This window comes from Trachinotus anak, unplaced genomic scaffold (assembly GCF_046630095.1).
Source record: "Trachinotus anak isolate AG129_WGS33_773 ecotype Australia unplaced genomic scaffold, CSIRO_AGI_Tana_v1 ptg000018l, whole genome shotgun sequence".
NCBI lineage: Eukaryota > Metazoa > Chordata > Actinopteri > Carangiformes > Carangidae > Trachinotus > Trachinotus anak.
The window spans coordinates 5,682,234-5,705,004 of NW_027273869.1; the positions used below are offsets into that span (position 1 = coordinate 5,682,234).

The 22,771-nt window shown below is 39.8% G+C and overlaps 1 protein-coding gene across 4 annotated transcripts in view; it reads left to right on the top strand.

The window, feature by feature from the left end:
• The window catches only part of LOC139635349 (chemokine-like protein TAFA-2), a 67,206-nt gene that overhangs the window by 11,897 nt on the left and 32,538 nt on the right, over window positions 1–22,771 (top strand). Inside the window, exon 1 of one of the 4 annotated variants that reach the window (XM_071502561.1) lies at window positions 19,559–20,801. The exons of the other annotated variants lie outside the window; for them this stretch is intronic. The gene's annotated coding sequence lies outside the window, so the exon portion shown is untranslated. Of the gene's footprint in view, window positions 1–19,558; window positions 20,802–22,771 lie in introns of those variants that run through there. 4 annotated transcript variants of the gene reach the window in all.

Genomic DNA, 22,771 nt, shown 5'->3' on the forward strand with positions numbered 1-22,771 from the left:
TTTAATCTTAATTTTAAACTGATATAAGGTTTATCGAATGATAATATTAACTGACGTGATGGAATTTAAACAAAATAATGTGTTTATGTTTATTATTGTAGCCATATCATTAATTTACCATGAAAAAAAGTAAAAACTCCTGTGTAAAAATATTACATCTTTTCAAATCCAAAGGTTGGCAGGTTTGGATGTACATATTACATTTTTGTTTGTTTATGTAAATTTTTGAGGCCATTGTATATCATCATTTTTACATTTAGAATTCAGACTCACTGCTGGGCAAGACTTAGAGCTACAGACCAACAATACGGCCACTAGAGATGAGAGTTAATGTCTCTGTGGTGATTAGTTTCACTGTGAAAATAAAGCAAGTTTTTCCTTTGTATTTCAGTCCTGGAATAGAGAACGTTGAGATTGTGTTGAAAAAAACCCTGCCTGTTAGAAATCAAAAGTGGAGCCGAGCTTTGATGAACAGAAATGAACTGCTTCAGTCACTCATTGAATAAATACCTTTTGTTCTATCTCTGCACAGCTCTATGTTTAAATCCACATACATGTGTCTTTGTGAACAAAGGAAACGTATCCTCACACATCTTCATTAAATCTTTATTAATTAAAAATATTCATTTTGCTGTATGTTGGTTCTGTGGAAAACATACAGAGCGTGTTGTACGTGTTTCCCTCTGGCGCAGTTTCATCCCCTTCACACACTGAGCTGTGCGCCCTCGTTTGGCTCACACTGTGCCCCCAGGCTATTTAACCCGGGGGCTGTAACCTAAAGACCTGATACAGGCAGCCTGTGGCTTTCAATCTGACTGCTCTCCCCCACTTATCTGGCAAATAAGCCGTTTTAATTGCTTACACACAGAGCCCTATCAGGCCATGTAGTGAGCATGGAGATAAGGGTTACACAGAGTCAGGCATTAGTAACAGGATGAGAGGACCGCAGAAAAACAGAGCTGCAGGGTCCCAAGAGGAGGAAGAGTCAGGAAATAGCTATGGCCATCCTATTAATTTCAGACTCACAGACTCACAGAGCAGCTCACTGTAGGGCTCAGGAGGCAGCTGCTGTTCACAGAAATCAAAGCAAATGTGAATGATCTCTTTCAGATGATAGAGTGCAGCTTGCTGACTGAAACAAATGTGTAAACTCACACTAGTTATTGTGCAAAATCACCTCAATGATTTCAGCTTTTTTTATGCACATGTGCAGAAAACAAGAAAAGAGCAATGTGGATTATTACATATGAGTCCAGCTGCCAGGACCTGGACAGATGCTGTCAGTACACAGAATACAGCAAGGATGCAAATAACAACACATCAAATTTTTAACTGAACTTGCCATTAGATCAAAGGAGTGTCAATGAATTAGAAATGAAACAGTTACCGGTTTCATGCTAAATCAAGGTAGAAATACCAGATGGGTAGTATTACCATTTAAATTTTAATTATCACTATCATCATGGTTGATTACCTTGGTTAATTACTGTGGTTAATTTAACTCAAGTTAGGTACTTAGGTACTAACTATATACAATATTAGCAACAGTCTCAACAGATCAAAAGGAGATTCTTCAACCTTCTAACACCCTTTTATGCCAGAATTAGTGAGTATAAGCAGGTTTTTTTAAACACAGGTTAACTGCCTAAAAAAAGGCCATTGACTCCATTTACACTGCCTGATGCTTATGCCTTTCAGTTCGGAGAGGACACACACAACTGCAGTTACAGAGCACACACACAGACACAGGGGAAAGAGTGAGCTGCTCGCCGCTGTATAAACTGGATAAAATGGATCTGTTGCGTCTCCGTTTTTGCTCCTGTAAGTGTAGGAGGCTCTGTGTGAGCTGCTTAGAAGCCTTGATTGTGTGTTTTTGAAACTTATTTTGAGGCTGCAGCTCACTCTTTCATTCCTGAGCAGTGTAGCTACATTGTTTCTGGTTTAACAGCACTGTGCTGGGTAGCTGATAGGTCAGTTCAGTGTCTATGTGCTCTGAAAGATGTTACAGGTCAGAAATTAATAATAATAAAGGTAATAATAATAATAATAATAATAATAATAATAATTCTTGTCCTCATCTGTGACATAGATGTGTTGGCAATGTTATTAGTTTAGTAAGTAATGAAATCATTTCAGGTTGTTTTTACACATTTTAACAATACTGATAACTGTGATGATTTGGGCTCTATAATCATGAAATTCAATTTTACATCTCTAGTAGGCATGTGCATTTTTTTCCCCCAAGCTTTATTTTGGTGTTTTAGTATTTTCTAAGTTCATATCCAGCGATTTCTCCAGCAACCCTCTTTCAATAGAGATTTGGATTGTTGAAGTTTCAGTGAATATTGTTTTGACCTGTGTGCCCTGTGTGAAGAGCTAGTCAACACAGTGGCTGGGTAAATGTCAGCTACACTAGGCTTCTAATGAGACCACAGAGTAAGGAGAGGGCTGACACCATCATAGACTCTATGCTGAGAGGCTCATTTACATTCTACCAGGCGACAGCTGGAGAGATGAAGGAGGGAGGGAGCGAGCTGGAAAAACAAAGAGGAGGCATTAAAAAATCCTCGGTGTTAAGTCTGGGAAACATAAACGATCTCATTGGTCGAGTTAAACCACAGTGGGCAGTCATAAATTTATTTTTCTGGTTAAAACTGCACTTATCAATATTTTTATATTAACCACTGAAAATATAACATTTAATGTAAAAGATGTTGCTTGTACAGAGAATAAATCAGCTGACTCAGCATCTTCTCTGAGCTCCACGTAGCATTTTAGTCCATTGTTTTGGTTTTATGACAGCCACTGTGTTGGTTCGGTCCCACAGCTCTCATTATAACCTTTGTTTCAAGCAGCAGCAGTCAGCTGTTTGTAGTGAGACAGCTCTGATAAACCGACTGCACACTGCCTGCTCAGCACCAAACAGCAGACAGACACAGTCAGAGAACAGCTGGTGAGCACAGTGGAGCATTTAGCAGCTAAAGAGCCAGATATTTCTGTCTGGAGGTGGTGGAGACCAAAAATAGAGCTAAAAGAGAGGAAATACTTCCATTTGTCAGGTGACCAGACACATAACTCCAAATGAATGCTGATGTTGCTCCATCTCTGCTGGATGTGTAAATAAGCAACTGTTAACACTGGCCAACACGTTAGCCATATAACCTTGAAAGGGGAACGTATGTCAGGGCTGTGTTTACAGCTAGTTTCTGTTGAACCAAAAGGACTAACAATGACTTAATGACAGTTTAAAGTTCCTTTACTGATGTATTTTATGATGAAAATGTCTTGAGCTTATGTTTAACACAGACCTTATTTCAGCCATCCAACCAAAATCCCATTCAGACAACCCATAGACTTAAGGACGAGGGAACTCAAAGTGCAAAAATGCAAATGGTGCTCCTCCTTTGTTTGGACATCAGTGCCACTAACAAAATTATTGCTGTGTGTCTGTACACAAGAACGCATGAGTTAAAAAAGTGTGTTCATGTGATCAAACATTGCACTGTTACTGGAAGATGAGTGACAGGTCATTGTTTTTATATCAATCCTATTGATGCTAATGTCAATGCCTCTAACAAGAGATATTGATCCACCCCTTGACTGAACCTCAAAAAAAAAGGAATAAGTGAACAGAAAACAAATGTTATGAAGCCTCCAGCTCTGCTGCTAAATACAGCAGGTCTTTCAAGTTCAAACGAGCTACACCAGCCTGCAGCTATCAGTACTCTAGTTTGTTACCTTGTGACCTTTCAACAGCATGAAAGCTACAATCATTGACAAATAATAAAGATAGATAGATGACTTTATTCATCCCCGAAGGGAAATTAGGGAAATTAGGGAAATAAGTCACTGTATTTTTACATATGTTGACCAAGTTTTATCCTTTACAATCATAACAGTCTAAGATTAGTGTAAAATTAAAACCAGTCTGTACCATGACAAATATGCTCTACATTATGTCCCTGCGTCTCTATTTCCTTCCCCATGTCAGGCTGAATGTCAGGCTACACTGGTGGGGAAGACAGAAACATAGTCATGTTGTCACAGTGGCTTGTGAGCACAGCAACACATCAGTAACACCAAACCTCCAGACTGCAGAACCCACTGAGCTCCAGTCTCGAGGCTCTGGGATCTGTTGATGTGTTGACGTGCAAGCCAGATGTTCCAGATGCCACATGAGATGGTTGCTAATCTGTTATAGTTGGTGGACAGATTCATTTTCAATTAGCAATGTGTTTAGGCCTGTGGTAAAATCAGAGCCATTACAACACGCTAATCTTTCAGACTGAACACACCATCAGATCCAGTGTCTCACATCATGGCTAATTCACATGTTTCTGTACTGATGTGCATTTGGACAATCATGCCATCAATATTTTTATTTTAAAATTGATCAAATAACTGTGTGTGATGTGAAAGGTGTTGCTTGTAGTGACAAACCCACAGAGAATTATCATTTGACTCTCTGTTTTATCTGTTGAAGTTTCACCACCTGTAATTTCACCGTTTTGACTCAGTCTCACTGCTCCCTATAATATTAATATTCATATTAATATTATTATTACTAAAAGGACAGTGAATACTGGACGTACATCTACTGGTAGACAGAAACATCTTGCGCCATGTCAGGTAACTTACTCATCTGCCAAATCAGCTTTATGTCAGTGTTACTGCTGTCTCCCAACTGGGCCAAGAAAATCAATCAATGTAGGTTTAAACAACAAACTACACAGTCACTTGCTGAATAAAATGACTCAATTCAGTGAGGTGATGTGTGATGCTTTCTAGCAGAAAACAGGACAACTACACTGTTTCCACAGCAAACACAGGTTAAAGTGATAGTTCGGGTTATTTGACATGGGATTGTGTGAGGTCCTTATCTATAAACTACATTTTTTCAACCTTCGAACTACTGCATTTCTACACACAAGTGCCGTATTCCTACTCTTTGCTCTGTCTGCCTCAAACAGCTGATATGCAGAATAAAACAGCTGCGCTGTAGTTGTGCTTGTGTGTAGGAATACAGTAGTTCAACGGTTCGCAAACTATAGTTCCAAAGGAAAGGGTTGTTTGGCGGTGAGATAAAGCGGTGAAAATATTCAAAATAAAGCGTACTCTTCCACTGATATTAGTATTTTCTGTGGGCAGTTTTTAAAGTGGCTAAAACACGTTTTTGCAGATGGCCCTGTCCACAGCAGCACATCATTCAGCTGGTGCCTCTTTAAACTGAGAATGACTGATCTGAATCTACAGGAGGTAATACACTGACTCTACAGTCAGAAGTACCTCACACAATCCCATGTCAAATAACCCCAACTATCAAGCTTTTTTTGAGTGGTGATGGCAGATGGTGGAACAGGTAAATGGCCAGTGTAAAAATCACCACGATCATCTTTATAAGAGCAACCAGAGGCAGTGTAGCATCTGGGACAACCAGTCAAACCAATACCAGTGGTGGGCGATAGAGCTGACCTGTGTTCCCTACCATTTTCTCGTTTGTTCCCAATGATCATACAAAAGGTATCATTGTTTAAGAACCATACATTCATGCTGATGTAGCTACATGTGGAAACTTCAATCTACACAGAGGGTAAATGTTGTAAATGTACAAAAATTTAATCTTTTTACAACTGAACCTTCTTATATCAGCACTCAACACCAACATTTTAATGCTGCAATTGTCTGACATTAGCCCAGTTTCAGTATCTTCATGGACACAGCAGACATCTTCTCTGGACTCCAAAGCCAGAAATAAGCGATATGCTGCTGTGATGTAGGACGTCACATTTGTCAGTTATAGATGAAAGGCATGCCACACAATGTGACCAGTCAGTACTGGATCTTACTGTTAGAGAGGGATGACCCAGTAAGCTCCTCAGCTGTCTTCTTCAGCTGCCTGAGCTAATTGGTGGAGCACTGGTTTTCTCCTGATGGATCAAATACTGTGCTGAGCTAAACGTTTCCTTTTCAGTCACTCTGAAGGACACGGCGCAAATCAACTTATCAAATAGCCAACTTTAATGAGTCCAAAGCAGCATAGGAACCAATTACATAGTCAAGCTCAAGGTGCTGGCAGCTAATTACAAAACCTGGAGAGAGAAACACTGGCAATGAGCAGTCAGTCTCCCTCAGAGAGCACACCCGACTGTCGAGAGCCATCACGTTTAGGCAGAGCTGGATGTGAAAATCCAACGCTCATATCAGTCTAAATTAAATTTTATACAGCCCAGTATCACACATCATAAATTTAGGGATACTCTGTCCTCACCTAACCAGGTGAGCCGGTATAGAGTCACAACATTTGTGGTGATGTACTCTGTAAGCTTTTGAATCCAACTTTAGTCTCTGTGTGACATAAGCAACAACACCAGCTAAATACACCTGATCTGTTACTAAATATTTACACCCAAACTGCCAAAAAGTAGTGCCCCTTCACTAACTGGACTGACAAAACCTGCGTTAGCAAACAGAGTGTAAATTAATAATAAATCATTATGCAAACTGATAAGATTTTAAAGTGAACTTCACAGATAGCATCGTACACCCCAAATTACAAAACATTATGCTAATAACGTTAGCCTAAATTACCAAATCATGGTAGGAAGGGTGGCCTATCTGGAAAGTGCATACACCAGTACTTCTAACTTTAAAATGTTTTCATGTATTAACAAATAACTACATTTACTAAACATTGTCAGTAAGTAACCCATGTAAACATTACCAAGGTCTTACATTTCTTAGGTTGTAATGGTGCAACTTTATTTAGCACTGGTTTGAAGCTAGCTAGTAGTTACTAGCAGCTTTGACCTTTGAGTTGTATTAAGATTCTGGTCTGTACTACAGATTAAAGTCAGGGTATCTCTGCTTTGATTTTTATCAATATTCTTTTAATCTGCTTCATGTAAGTCCATTACCTTCATGGCAGAGGAATACTAAAGAAGAGCTATAAGAGGAAGCTACACCTTTGACTTGATTCAAGACAACAGCTGAGGGAGGCTGTGTTACACTCAAGCATGACATTATTATAGAAAGGTTTGTTATGAGGATGAAGAAAAGACTACAAGCTTTAATAAAATGTAAATGTTTTTCCTACTTCATGAAAGCACGCGGCACACTTTCTGGGGTATTGGTTTTCTTCAAAGGTGTAGATGCATACTGAGGAGCAGCACTGTCTGTATTTATAATGAAACTGAGGGATGTTAACGAAAACACACTGCTATCCAGAGCAAAAGAAAAGTCATCGCAACTAATAACAACAATTTCACAAACTAAGCACAAATATTTATTGATATTAGTTTTAATTTGACAAGATCTACTTCATCTTCATACTGTATATACCTTTTAAAAAAATACGGCATCTGTTCTGACATAATTATTTCTGGCATGTAAGTGAAAGCTGATGCTGTTTGGTGTCTTGAAGCTGTCTGCGGCTGTCATTTCAGAGAGTGTAATTATCTGGTTTTTTAAATATTACACCATGGCCATCATCATTTTCTCTGTTCAGAAAGGGGGAAACCTTTTAGGAAATGTAAATCAATCTATAACTGTCCTCCCGGTTACCACAGGAGCTGGAATAGTTTAGCAAAACCAGCTCTGCTTTAGGAATCATTAGATGGTCTGCAGGCGTCTGTGCCCAATCACACTGAATCCTGTAACTCTTCAACCTCGCAGTTTGACTGCTCACTTTGACATTGTGAGTCTGTCCCCTCCGGTCTCTGGCTTCTGTCCACTGAGCAAAGACTAAAAGCCAAAGATACAGCTGACTTGTGAAGTGTGTGGGACTTTTCTCTGATCCTAGATTTTAATAATGCCTCCTAGTGTCAGTGCTGTACACAGAATCAAATCACTTATCAACATGACTCAATGGAATGACGTAATTCGAAGAGTTGTTAAAGGGGCAATGGGTTATTATCACTTTTAGGTGAAGGGTCCTGTTGTAGCTTGTTGTCTCATAAACATATGAATATCTTCATTTAACTGGATTTCAATGGTTGTGTTTTTATTGGTATCTGAAATAACACAACACAACCAATGCAGCCCTACTTTTTTCCTGTGGAGATGCTGCCATAGGTTTTGGCAAAAAAGCTGATCCTGTCTCAGCCCTGTAGCCAGAAAAACACCTAACCTCTCCAGGCGGATCCTTTATTTTGATGTTGATATCAATTTCTTTTCAACAGTATTGTCGGACAGAATTCAGGGATTGATTGATTAATTCTTTTCATTTTCATTTTCATTTCCTTTTTAATATTCTTTGATGTCTCTGATTTTATTTTTTGATAAACCAGGGCATACAGAGTCATTAGAGACTGGCATGTGAAACCACAGCATTACAGTTACACTTTGTTATATTTATATATATATTTATATTTTTGTACGAAAGATATTCATAATGACAGCACCGTATGATACAATAAGACAGGATAAGAAGAGTTCAGTGCAGAGTTGTTGCTCATAAGAAAATCACACTTTTAAAGACCCCCCCCTGCTTAAAATCAACTGTTAAACCTTGTCAACATGTCCACATGATGTTTTTATATAATACAATACATATCATGAGTGAAATAATAATGTCAACAACATGACTGAGTATATCCACCCTGGAACTGCAGTGAACCAATGACAGTCTCCTAAAAACAGATCCAGTCAGCCAGAGATTCATACGTCACAAATGTGAGGAATCAACCCTGACAACTTGTGGGGATGGGGGGGCGGGAAAAATAAACCTGAAACCAGTCAGAACAGAGAACAAGAATTTGCATTAGCACAACCACTAACACTGTGTCAGCCACTGCCAATTACAAGCTAACTGATCCGTCTGCTAGTCTCTGATTCTGGTCACAGCAGACTCCTCATCTGAGTCTGGGTCTGACTGAGGCTCAAACATGTGGAAGAGTCTCTCTGATGTTTCCTCCTCTAACCATCCTGATGCTCTCTGCTCTTTCACAAGGTCTGATCCAGAATTTCTCAGTGAGGAAGTTAGAGTAGATGAGCTTTCAGCACCAGTACATTTTTTTATTTTGGGAAAAAACCATGGTAAACAAAATATGAATCATAGCAGAGTGTTCTTACAGAGTTTAAAACATGACTTGAGAGGAACTTTAATGCTGCTGTTGGTAGAAAGCCAGGTTCGAACTTTACTTTGTCCATGGCTGGATGACTCTGGTACAAATAACCTTCTGCAACAGATCAATGGGGCTATAGACAAATAACTCTAGGACAATATTCAAAGTCTTATAAGAAACCATACAGAAAGCTTGAGCAACTCACATTAATAAAGGACATCGCTGTGCCCTCAGCACTGAGTGACGTCTCAGTGTGGAGTCTTCTCAGGACCAGTGGTCAGGACTCAGTTACTCACCATGACCTTTCACACATTGCATCACATACTGCAGTGAATGCACCAACTGTTAATGAGTCTCATTTTTTTCCCCTTGATAATTACTGGCAGACAGAGGGGCTTTATACTCCAATGCTCCCCTTGGTGACGGGCCACTCCTGGCTCAACTTCTGCTGCGCAGCGGTGCAGTGTCACCTGCTAATGCACCCTGTTGACCAATCATGTGCAAACACCTTGTAGTTTGAAGCTTGTAGCATTTTGCTGATTTTAGGATTTACCTCACATGAACATTGTGAGCTAATCTTGCTCCATTCTTGTTCAAATATGTATTAATGGAGTTTGATATAAACTTGATGTCTAACGAGACTTTAAACTGGACTTTCTGGTTTGTGTTTTCTAACTGGCAACACAACAACACCAATGCAGACCTTTGCAGTGACTTGCTAAGGGCATGTCTATTCAGTCGGACCATAGGAAGGGTGATCGCCCCATCCTGCTCTGTGAGAGGTATCCCTTCTCTCCTGTCTCACCATCTATATTGTCTCTATTTTAATGAAGCAAGCCTTGTGAGCAAAATGAAACTGTGTGTGTTGTGTGTTTGGTGTTTAAAGTGTGTTTATGTTGAGTTCTGCACATGTGTACGAAGACCATAGATTTCACACCTGCCAACCAAACGCTGAAGCTGATGAACAACCTTGTTGTCCATTACAAGCATCAGGGCAACAAGGCAAAAACAGTCATCACCAGCCAGCACACAGTTGATATAAATCAAATTCGTTAAATGATGGACTATACCTCATCATATATGTCTCCATGTATGTGCTGAACTTCCTGCTCGCCAGGCTGACAGCACGCTGAGTGCAATCATTTACCTGTCCAAACAGCACGTCAGCAGCTTGCAACGACAGGCCCCTTTAATGTCAGCATTTCAAGAGATTTCGGTCGTCTGTTTACCGAATATGTGGAGTCATGCGGCTGTGGAGGTTTTTAAGGGGAACTTCTGAGTGATAGTAATGAGCTCTAGGAGACAGCAGCACTGCAGTTGTAGTCAGCATGGCGCCCAATTATCCGCCGGCACCTGTCGAAGTCGGTCGTGGCTGTACGAAGTGGCGGTTTGAGACGGCATGCATGCAGTCCCACCCCTCTACTTTCTACCGTACGTCCTCTACTCTTATAATGAGAGGAGGGGTGGGGAGCTATGGCACAAGCACACTGGATTGCATATTTTAGAGAGACTCTTTGAAAGGTATTCACTTCTTTCTGAATTCAGGTTTTTGAAGCATTTTATCTGTTAATGGTACTTCGCTGCAGTTTTAGATGAAATGTTAGAGTTGGACAAACTCAAGAATTACTATAGTCAGCCCATTCAGTGTACCACACTTGAGCTGCAAAGCTCTGCAGGTTTACCTAAGATAAATTAGAAGAGCTGCTGCTGAATCCCAAGTCGGCTGCTGAGCTGAGCTGCATTCATATGCAGAAAAATCAAATACAGACGACAAATGATGAGCAGATTCCAGTGGGATATCTGATCTGAACATCATGCACAGTATACAAGAAACCTCCACAGTCAGTGGGATTAGAGAGCTTATTTCCACAGCTAGATTCCTCCTTTCTTCTTGGCTCTTTACATGTAAGCATGTGCATGTACAGACGTCAGACAGGGAAAGTATTGAGCTGAGAGTCAAGATGAAAACAGTCATCTACATGATCATATTCTGTACAAATCCATCTAAAGTCAGACAACGACTGAACTAACACAAGTGAACCTCTAAATAAAGCAGTGTATGACTGTTACTGACGAGCTGCATGTACAGGCAGAGTCACAGTAACTGGTTACTACTGTGCAAGTAAATGATTTCAACCTGTTTTCTCTGAGTGACCTGGTTTCCCTGTGTGCATGTAAAAATACTGATGACAGTACTTTTCATCAGAAGTGCTTGTCGGACACACACACACACACACACACACACATATACCTTTCTCATGTCAGATAAAAGCTGTCTTCCAACACTTCTGTAACTTTCTTAAACACCTACCTCACACAGTGACTGGTCAGCATTGCAGAGTTTTTTTATTTAATTTTTTATTCCTGACAACTATTTTTGTCACTGTTTTCCAGGAGAGACCGTCTGTGTGCTGTTATCCCCATATTTAAACAATACTGTGTCTCCTCGCTCTCTCTGATGTCTCTTCACTCTGTCTTCCAGTGTGGCTGCTTGGAAAAACTAAAAACACTTTTGATTTATGACAGGTTTGGACAACATGTTGTACAAACTAGTTCTGGTCGAGCATAAAGACATACGAGACTCTCCTCTTCAGAAACAGGACAGTGCTTCTTAGTCTCAAATCTACAATTAGTGCCAAACTTGTGTGTCTTTGTAGTTCAGCACAAAGTGATGAGGGGACGAGGTCGGGGAAGATGGCTGGACAATAACATTTGGTCTCAGACCAAAGGCGAACTTTCCCTGATCTGGTGGTTCCCAACCTGTGGGCTGGGGCCCACTGGTGGTCTGCAAAGGTATTGCAAGTGGGCCGACAAATCATTTGAAAAACAGACCAGTTTTGGTGAAAAGATGTAATTACAAAAAATTTAATATAAATAATGTTTTTAAATGTTTTAATACAACATGATCTTTGAAAACACTGAAAATGTTTAAAAAACTCCCCCATTGTTTTTTCTTTCTTGTTTATTTAGGTCGATCACTATGGTGAACCAATGATAGGAACTTTTATGTTGTCACCGGTCAGACCACATTGTAGCAAGAGGATGAATAATAAGAAGACAGAGTCAAGAGACAGATGGTGAATCGACATCTATCCCCGTCAAACAAAAGAAATTCAATTCAATCCTGAATTTTCGATCATCATCATTAAAATAAAAAGCGTATTGTTTGGCCTTCATATTGTTACAGGTCGGACGTTGGCCGCCAACATTGAAGGTTTCAAGTGGGTCCTTAGCTGGAAAAGGTTGGGAACCACAGCTCTAATCTTACCCAGATTGTTTTAGCTACACCCAACCATATGAGTAGTTTTTTGAAGGCAAACACTGACAAACATTCCGTCATGTGGATATGAGAACATGTTGAGCACAAATCTGGAATAAATCATTTTAATAACGTGGCTAAAGAAATTCATCCTCTCACTCTGAATGGCTTCATGTCACATTTCTAACTTGTAATTTTGTAACTTTCTAATTTGAACATTTGAATTCAGTTTCTCTGATGTATCAGTGACACACACACACACACACACACACACACACACACACACACAGGCATAGCCCTCTGGTGTCCAATTATTTGTTGATAGATGATGCAATAACTTGGTGAAATATAATAAATTGTGTCTTTACTTGTCTTGCAAATGTAATAAAGTCTGGTGAGGCTATCAATTCTCAGATAACAGAACATCACAGTATTACATTATGTGCTATTATATCTCCATGTCAGACATAACATCATCTTAAATGATGATCCAATAATATTAATAACAATAATAAGGGACAATAATGTTATGACTCCAGTTATTAAACCTCCTCTTTTCTTACAACCTGACACATTATATGCAGCATGATGTACCTTCAGTGCAATCTTCATAAAAAATTACCTGCAACACTGGCTGAATTATCATTAATTCATAATCATAATTTACCACAGCACAGCAAAAATCCCACTCATTGCTCCTTTAAACTGCTGAAAAAAAAATCATGTCAATCTATATTATGATAGCTATTTAACTAATGTCGATACAAACATTCTGCTGACAGGGTGACATACAGTGTGACATTTTAAGTCAGTCAACAGTCCGACAAACTGTTAAAGACCCCTTCAATGAAAATGGAAAAATAAAACTAAAACCTTGTCAGTACAGAGAATGAGCGTTTGCATTAGCACAACCACCAACACTGTGTCAGCCACTGCCAGTTACAAGCTAACACACAACATAAACAAATAAAAGATGCTAGCATAGTTAGCATCTTGTTCTGATACGTCTGCTCATCACTGATTTACTCTGTGATGTTTCCTCCTGTAACCATCTTGATACTCTCTGCTGTTTAACTGGTCACCGAAACCTTGTCAGTACAGAGAGCCAGAGTTTGCATTAGCACAGTTGCTAACACTGTGTAAGCCACTGCCAGTTACAAGCTAAAAAGAACATAAAGAAATAACTGTGCTAACCATTCTGATCTGTTAATTGCTGATTTTAGTTCACAAAACTCCCCGACAAATCCCAGAGTCTGTGGCAACTTAGCACAAATGTGTACTCAGGAAACATAACTTTGGAAAGCTGAGATTCTTGTGATGCATTTCATATAAATTTCATATCAGCAGCTATAATCATGGATGAGTGTTTAAGACTCATTTTACAGGAATGTTTTGGGGTTACATCAGTGTCAATGAGGTAAATCACTCGGATGGCCTTTGAATGGGCAGTTGTGTTGCTTTGGGAAAACAACCAGAGCGAAAACTTTCTCAGATTAACAGATTAGCAGAAATGTGCAGACTCCTGCAGCCATGTCATTTCCACCATGATGTGCATTCAAATTGCACATTTTCCCTAATCTGAGATATGAATTGTGCCCTGAATTCCCTGCAGCAGTGATGGATTCTTTAAATGAAAAATTTCATATTTTAGCATCCATTGTCATATATTACATTTCCTCTGACAAAAGGAGGACCAGGGCCACCATGTTCTTAATCACTTAAATCCACATGCAATCGGCCTCAGCCATCTTAGCCAAGCCCCGTGGATCCATTAGTCCCTTCTCATTTCAGGGGGGGAACTGCCAAGCCATTAGTTCTGCTATGCTCTGCTAGATTTCCATATCCTTTCATTTCAGCGTTTTCTGCAAGAAAATGGGAAAAGTTGCGGATTAATTCCAACTAATCCTCCATTTTTCTATTGCCTTTAATTACTTGTTTCGGCCTCTGACACCCTGAATGGTCATCAGCAATAAGTTGACTTTGCACGGGTCTTATTGTTAAAGGAAACTGTGTGTCCGTGTTTAAGGGTATATCTTGAGGCTTTAGCCTGGCATTAACACACACACACACACACTTTGATTTCGTTCTATTGAACTGGATGTTTTTGTCTCATGATTGAGCCATGTTAACACCACTCAAGTCGTCTCTTGTCTCCTTTGATAGATTTCCTCTCCTGCAGAAAACCTATTCTCTCATTCCACAGACCTTGAGTTCAGTTTAGCTCTCATGCTCATTAGAAACAGACTGAATTCACTCTGTGATCAGACTGAGCGGTTGACCGAGCTCAGCTGGGTGGACGATTCCCCGCGCTGCTCCACTCCCGTACCTTCAGCTCGCTACTTCTCTGCTTGTTCTCTACCTGGCGTGAGGAGATTGAACATGACTGTGGAAATATGGCCTCTGAGAGACTCTGTGAAACCCCCCTCTCCTCCTCCTCTTCAACCCCCTCAGCAGTCACACAGCATACGAGTCAATGTGACCGCTGAGGCAGAGCAGCCTTTTCATACCACTAACGTTCAAAGCAGGCCCAAACGACCTGATGAAAGCAATCTAATACCACAAATTAGCCTGTCACTTAGCCTGGATTATAAGCCTCACGAGGGCCATGGCTAAAATAACTTCAGCCTCGTTGTTCTGTGATGTAAAACAGCGAGAGACGAGTGTAACAACAAAAAAAAAAAGAAAAAAAAAAGGTGCAATTTAATTTTAAAGCTTGTGTGCTCTCCTTAATTGCTTTGTGTAATTAAATAGATTTTTTTTTTACCCTGCCCCTTCCTCAGCCTCTTGCCCTGGCCATTCTGTCTCAGCAGACCCCATCAACCTTTGGAGAGAGGGGCGGCCCAAATCAGAGCCAGGGTGGGGGCCGCCTCTGCTGCTTGCCGCCAGGCTTACGCCCTGACATGAGGGAGGGTGTGGATCAGTTATGATAAGCTGGCAGGGCTGTCCTTTTCCTGCTGCCCGTCTTTTCCCGTCTCTCTCACACACACACAGACACAGACACACACACAGACACCTCTGTCTTAACACCATTACAAAAACATCTCCAGTCTGTTTTACCACTGACTGTTGGCTGTGGTTTGATGCACCTGTAACCACACCCAGCAGTGATGTCATAGTGTACTGATGCACCTGGGGTACACCTGTACATCACTGCAGCAAGGTGAGTTAAAGTTTAGGAGGGGAACAAAATGTGTACTTTAGTTTCGGATTGTTAATTAGCTCCTTAAAGAGAACAGTGTTAGATGTCTATGTCTTCCTTGTTTGTCACGTTATTTCATCAGTTAAAACAAACAAAAAAATGTCATCAAATCCTCATAGCACATGAAAACTGTGCGTGCATAAGTGTGGTCAAAGCCAAAGTTCAAAGGTCAAAGTTGAACCAGGACTGGGATGTAAACTGTGATAGATGTTTCCAGTGGAGGGTTCGGTTAATAGTTGTAATGTTCATGTTTGTTTCCACTCCCCTGTTTAAAATCTGATTGACCATCTGAATGTTTGTCTCCTGGTGTATTGGGCTTTTCAGCAATGTTGCTGCATTTCCAGATCCCATGAATTAACGCTGTATCACAGATAGGAATCGTGGCAAAAACTACAAAACAAACAAAAAAAAAAAAAAAAAAAAAAAAAAATCCAAATGAATTAAATTACATACGCCTGAAAGTTATCCCCACTTCAACTAACATCATCTTCCAGTTTATACACTTCAGCTGACCCTTCCAGCTCAACACATTTCAAAGGGTACTTCAGCTTCACTCAGCACTCACACTTAAAACCCACACTTCAACTTCATTCACTGCTTCACCTCTTCCAGCCCTTTCATTTCAACATCTTACAATAAACTGTGTTTTAACTGTCACTTCTGTCACTGCTTAAACTCTCACTGAAGCTTCAGTGTCGCTCACACATAAAGATGAAAGTATCTGACAAATCAGTAAATGTAAATGAGTTGGGTTTTGGACATTTGGACAGAAAAAACAAGACATTTGAGGACGCAACCTTGGACATTGGGAACTTGTGGTGGGCAATGACTTATTTTAAACAATATCTATTATTTGTTAAATAATGATAATAATCATGAGTTGCAGCCATAAAAAATAAGATCGAAGTTGTAAAACCGTGAAAACATCAAACACTGTCCAGAATTTATTATTCATCTTCAGTTGCGTATCTATGTTTCCCTCAGCCTGCCTCATGCAGTGTATTCACTGAGTTCCTACATTTACCAGAATGGTTTTCAGAGACGTGTGGCAATCAGCTGCAGGTTTTACATGAAGGTGGAAGAAACAATGACAGTGACAGAGAGAGATTTCCCCACTGACCCTAACTCAGAACTGTCTTGTTGCTGTGTTGCATTCAGGTCATTTTTTCCACGATGGATTTCTCCCTGTATAACTGTGGAGTGGTGGGACAATATGGTGGCTGTAGAAAGATGCCTTTGGTCTTTACGGTTGACGTTTTCAGTTTTTCGCCACAGATCCTTCTGTAGTTGCTGAAAATATCTCGACAGGATTTTTTCATTTCGTCTAAGCGCGCACGCACCTCTCTGTCCCTCACAGATGGTCTCATGTACGTTGACAGCTGACGAAGAGTCTTGTTCCTCTTTGGTGGGGTCTCACTCCGATTCAGTGGGTGAACCCACTTTACCGTGAAGTCCTTCACAAATGCTATGCTGTAAATTTAGTCTATATTTCCTTGGTTCATGTGACATAAAGCTGAGGCAGGAGGCATCAGACGTGGCATTCAGGGATGATAATTGGCCAACAGACACACCAGAGCTTGGGAGCTAATTAAAGAGTATCATAATCGCCTGTCAACTTCTCTCCGGTTGTTGGCGTTGAGAAGTTTCATTAGACACCTAAAAAAAGATTTCCCCTGTGCTCCGACACCTCACTCCTCACCTTTTCTTCTCATCAAAGTGCGCTGTGCAAATTGGCTCCAACTAATCCGAGGTGGGAATTTTTGGGTTTCCGATCACACAGACTGGAGGAAGTGCCCCAAGGCTGAGCGTGCTGAGCCTGTCATCAAAGACAGCATTTATAGTCACAACTGAGACGGAGTCAGAAAGGAACAAAACATAAAAATAAAGACAGTCTCAGTTATGGCTCTTAAACATGATTGAGAAGTCATGATCTGTTCTTTTCATATCACCTCTTCTTCTGCTGTGTTCTCCACAACTGTGCAGGTAATGACGATTTAGACTCAGAGTCTCCCCTTGTTCATATCCGCTCACTGTATTAGTCTGTTTAGCTTTATAAAGAGCAGGGCGGCTGCAGACTTGACAATTACTTCACACCTAGTGTGCACATTTAACAATGTTGTGAGTGATGCCATCCTCTTCTGCTCAGTGTTTGTGTTCTCTCCATTTTCCTTGCACATTTCCAAGAAACCACTTTGAAACCATTTTCATTTACAAATATTCTTATATATATATATATATATATATATATATATATATATATATATATATATATGTATATATGTATATATATATATATATGTATATAGGGTGTAGAAAACTGCTTTAACTTGTTAGAGACAAAAGGTAAGAGGCAGCAAGGAAAGAATATTCATAGAGCATTACTTATACACACACACACACACACACACACACACACACACACACAGACACACGACTGAAGCTCCGGCTGTTTGCTTAATAATGATGATAAATGGCGAGCTACCTCATAGTGTAATGTATTTCTATTCTCCTATGTGATTTCATACAGAGCTTTTTGTTTCCTTTATTTAAAGAGAAGTTGGCGGCGCTGTGAATTTGAAATGAGCTCCAGTCATGTTACAGTAGCTGTGATCACTGCAGTCGATGTTCAGCTGTAATTTGATTGTGTTTCAGTTGTTTACGCACACGACAAAACCCCCACTATAAAGCTGCTTCTAAACACAACTAATCTCATCAGGTTTCATTTCCTCCTGCAAAAGCACATTTTCTACAGAAAGTGACACAACTCCAACACAGCACTGTAATGCAGTCAAACCCAACATCTCATTAAAGGCCCAACATCTCAACATCTATTTGTTCTCACTGGGACCATTAGGGTGAACATATGACGAGTTAGTTGAACTACTTTGTTTTTTATGTCACATGTCTCTGCACCAATCAGAATTTAGCAATCAATCCAAATATAATTGTTGTTATTGGATATTATTATGTTTCCACATCAATCAGCGCTGACCAGACCCTGCCCACACAGTCCTGATGAAGTGGATTAGCTGAATGTTAAAGTCATATATAATAAATTAGAAAGTTTTTCCTTCTCTTTAACTTTGATTCTAATTTAATTAGTCACAAATACTTAATGTTATTATGAAAAATGTAATATTTAACCAGGTTTTTAGGGGCTTCTGTAGGTACAATTTGTGTAAAACATCACTGCTGTACACTAGACCAGACATACAATCAATGAATCAATCCATGATGACGAGAACATGAGGACATTTTGACAAGACATGAAACTCTTTAAAATGTGGTGGTGCGTTTATGTGCAGGGGGAAAATGGAGAGGCTAGGTTTACTGAGTGGTAAAAGACATATGTATGTAAATATGCTGAAAAAATACCAGTTTTATACTCCCATCATTACAAAGTAAAATATCTCAAAATATTGAATAATATAAATATTAAAAAGAAAAACTAAAATAAAGCAACATCTTTTAACCCTACGATGTAAACCTCAGGTCTGGGGCCGAGACCTGGGACTGTATTACGCCCGGTTCCCTAATTTTATTTAGCTATGTTCTGCATTTACCAGGAAATATGAGGTAATTTCTTTTCCTGCATTTTTCTGTTGGGCCTAATTTTACTGATACTATAAATTAATGCAGACATGAGGTTAAAGAAGTTTCAGTTAGTGTTGTCATAGTAACATGATTAAGCGTGAGGTTCACTGCAGACTATGGTGGTCTGTGATGCAGGCTTTTTTTATGGCACTAACTTTGATGAGGAGGATTTCATTTTTGATCAGATTTAAAAGCAGAATTTGAACATAATGATACGAGCTTGAAGGACATGAGCAGTGGTCACTGCAGTGCACACAGTCATGGTGCAGTAATTTATACTTGCTAATTTGTGTTTGGTAAGTGTCAGTTAATGAGCAGTCACAGTACCAAAACAATTTGTGTTACTGTATAGAAAAATAAAATGTAATGGGCAACATGTAAAGATACGCTGTTTCTATAAATTATGTGAAAACTACCAAAAATTATTTTCTTGTAATATTGCTATAAAGTGCTTATAAATGCTTGTGTAAAGTGTTACCAAATAGATATTCAAATTAATACATGAAACCTAATATAAAGCAACTAAAGCAAAGTAGTGTTCTGTATAAAAAGTGAAGTCTTTGTGATCCAAATGAGTTCAGATCTGACAGAAAAGCTGTTTAAAAGCCGCCACTCTTTCTAATAAGCACAAAACATGAGAACTGTTAAAACCCGTCTTGCACCACGTGTAGCTTCTATCTTCTCTCTGATACAGGATGTAATTTCTCCGCTGTTATCAAACTGAGACAAAAGAAAATGGAATTTAATATTCTGATACATTTAAAAAGCAAAAAGCCTGTGATTCCCTTCTTATCACATCAATGAATACGGAGCCGAGGGACAGAAACCAAAGCTCAAACTCAGGTTGAGCCTTGTCCTGTTATCCTGCAGAACACTTCCTGTCACAAATGCTGTGGAGAATAATCATCTTTTTCTGTTTTTGAGGTGTTAGTGAGTCAGCAGTGAGACAATAAGAACTGTGGCCAATTGAATTAATCAAAGTGAACAAACACATTTGAAACTGCAATAGCATCAAAGTGTGACGAGCAAACCTGAAATGAAATCAGAGATCTTCCTGCTGACTCCCACACCTGACTGGCTGTCGGGGATAAATATAATTTTTCATACATCATTTATTTATTATCCTCCATGTTGTTCTGCTGTTATTGAGCTGACACACTGACTGAGAGAAGGACACCAGGCTGTCACCGGCATCAAACCCACGTCCCTCCAGTTACAGGACAGTCTGTGTAGTCACAAGGACACACTGACACCACATTGTGACATTCATCCACACACATTCACACACACACACACACACACACACACACACACACACACACACACATATATATATATAAATAAATAAAATGCTGACAAAAACATGGCTTTGTGATTTTACCTACTTTGGACTTTGATGCAGTTCTGACAGTTTGACTTCATTTCCTGCTCGTCCTTCAAAAAACCATCTGGGTTTATGAAAGCTGAAACCTGTAAATGTGTATTCTGAGCAGTCTTTTCTTCTTTCTCTTACTTTTCCGACTGATGTTTTGATGTTTTTTTCCTGAACAGTCCCAGTTTTAGGTGGAAAAGCTTCTAAAACAACCACACCATCACAGGATATTAAAAACTCTCCACTGAGACTAATGAAGTGATTTTAGCATTGGCTGCAATTTTTTTCTCCTTTTTCATTTACTATTCACTGAAGGTAGGATAATTGATTTATTTTGTCCTCATATTTTTCCAGACAATTTGCTTCATCTTGTTGGGGAAGTTCATAAGGATGTGGTATTGATTGAAAGGTCTGTGAAACACATTCATATCATAATAGAACATATATCACTTCTCCACTAACTCGTGCCAGCCGCTAGTTAGCTTAGCTTAAACAAACTGGAAACAAGGGGAAATAGCTCACCACTGTTCGTCTAAAGGTGGCAGAGTCTGCTCAGCAGCACCTCTAAAGCTTCTCAATGAACATGTTGTTCTTGTTCATTTGATTTGTAGAAAAATCAAAATGACCTGTTGTAGTTTCTTGGAGGGTTATGAGCCTTTTGTGCTGTCTGGAAGCAGCTAGTTAGCTTAGCTAACACTGACTGGTAAACAGGGAAACAGCTAGCCAAAGGTAACACACATAACCCTCCATAACATAAACTTAAAGTAAATGTAGAGATACAAATGCTAATTTGTGACCTTCAGAGGTTCTGGCAGACAGATTTCACTGGCTAGCTGATTTCCAGTTTTTATTTTATGAGTTATCTAACTTTAAGCTAAAATAAATGTAGGGCAGTGAAAATACAATATTTCCCTCTGAAATGTGGTGGAATAAAGGTGTATAAAATGTAAAATATTTAAGTCAAGTACAGTTCTTTAAGTAAAAGCACTTAGTTACATTTACTGCTGCTGATGCTTAAAACATATTTTGATATTAGCTGAATGTGAGTCTAACCCAGTCTTTGTTCTCTGATGAGCCACAATCCTGCTAAATTTTACTAAAATGTTTAGACCATGTCACTGATAATTCATAAAGCCTCAGATAAGAGAGCAATTACAGGGAGGCAAACAATGAGCTGCCGTGTTATCAGATCGTAACTATAAAAAGACAAAAGAAAAGACTCACAGGTACACTGTGATCTGTTTGAACGCTCCTAAATGCTGATGATGGGGGGGGGGGGGGGGGGGGGTGGACTGAAATAGCACACTGGATCGTGAGATGCTGATGCATAGACACTTTGATCAAAGGAAAACTAAGGTTGAGACCATTTGGCTGTTGTGGTTTTGATGAGCGCGGCCTCTCAGATAGCATCTCGACGTGTCGTTACGGAAGGTCGTTGTGGTGGTTAACTCTCTGAAAGGGCACTCAGCATCAGTGTCGGGTAACAGCGCTAGTATTTGCTCTGCCTGAGCTTCTTCTTTAGAGAAATCTGAAATCAAGGCCTTTCCTCTTTCGTGCCGCAGCGGGAAGCGTCCAAATCAGTTTTTCTCTCACAAGTGACTCAGAGATTTCATTTTCAATCAGTGTGAGCGGTGAAAAGCTGTTTCACTTTCTGCAGTTTTGATCAGAACCAGATGGAATCAGATGATTTGTGCTTGCTGAAATCCACAGTAAATCTCACACAGTCAGAATCTCTGAGGCATGGCTGCTCTGCAGAGAAACATTATCATGGAGAACTGAGAAAATTCAACGTCTGATTGGAGATTGATTCAGAAAAATTTGTGAAAAAGGCTCAACTGAAAAACGAAGAAACAAAGACAGTTATCTTTATGGCATGCAGATTTTTCACAGAGCTGTCAGGTACTTGGATTAAGAAACAGGTTACATCCCAGAGCTGATGTGAACAGTCATGCAGAATTTGGATTGCGATGCACACAGCACAGTCCTGCTGCAGGCTGCTTTATAATGATTTGATTAGCAAGTCGTCAGGAAAATGTGCTAAAGCAAGGATCCTCTAATAGTCCTACGTATGTTCATACATCAGCTTCAGCATGGCCCTGTCAGCTGTCTCGTCTTGTTTATGAAGTGAACTGCGCAGGATTTGTAGCAGATGCTTCACAGAGTGTGTGACAAAGAGTGGGCAAACTCCCTTGTTTGGCGTGACAGGGTTGAGCGCTTCCCTCCTCAGCTGTCAGAAGGGAACATCTGTGTTCTGGCGAGCGAGCGATGTTTGTTCTGTGACGGAG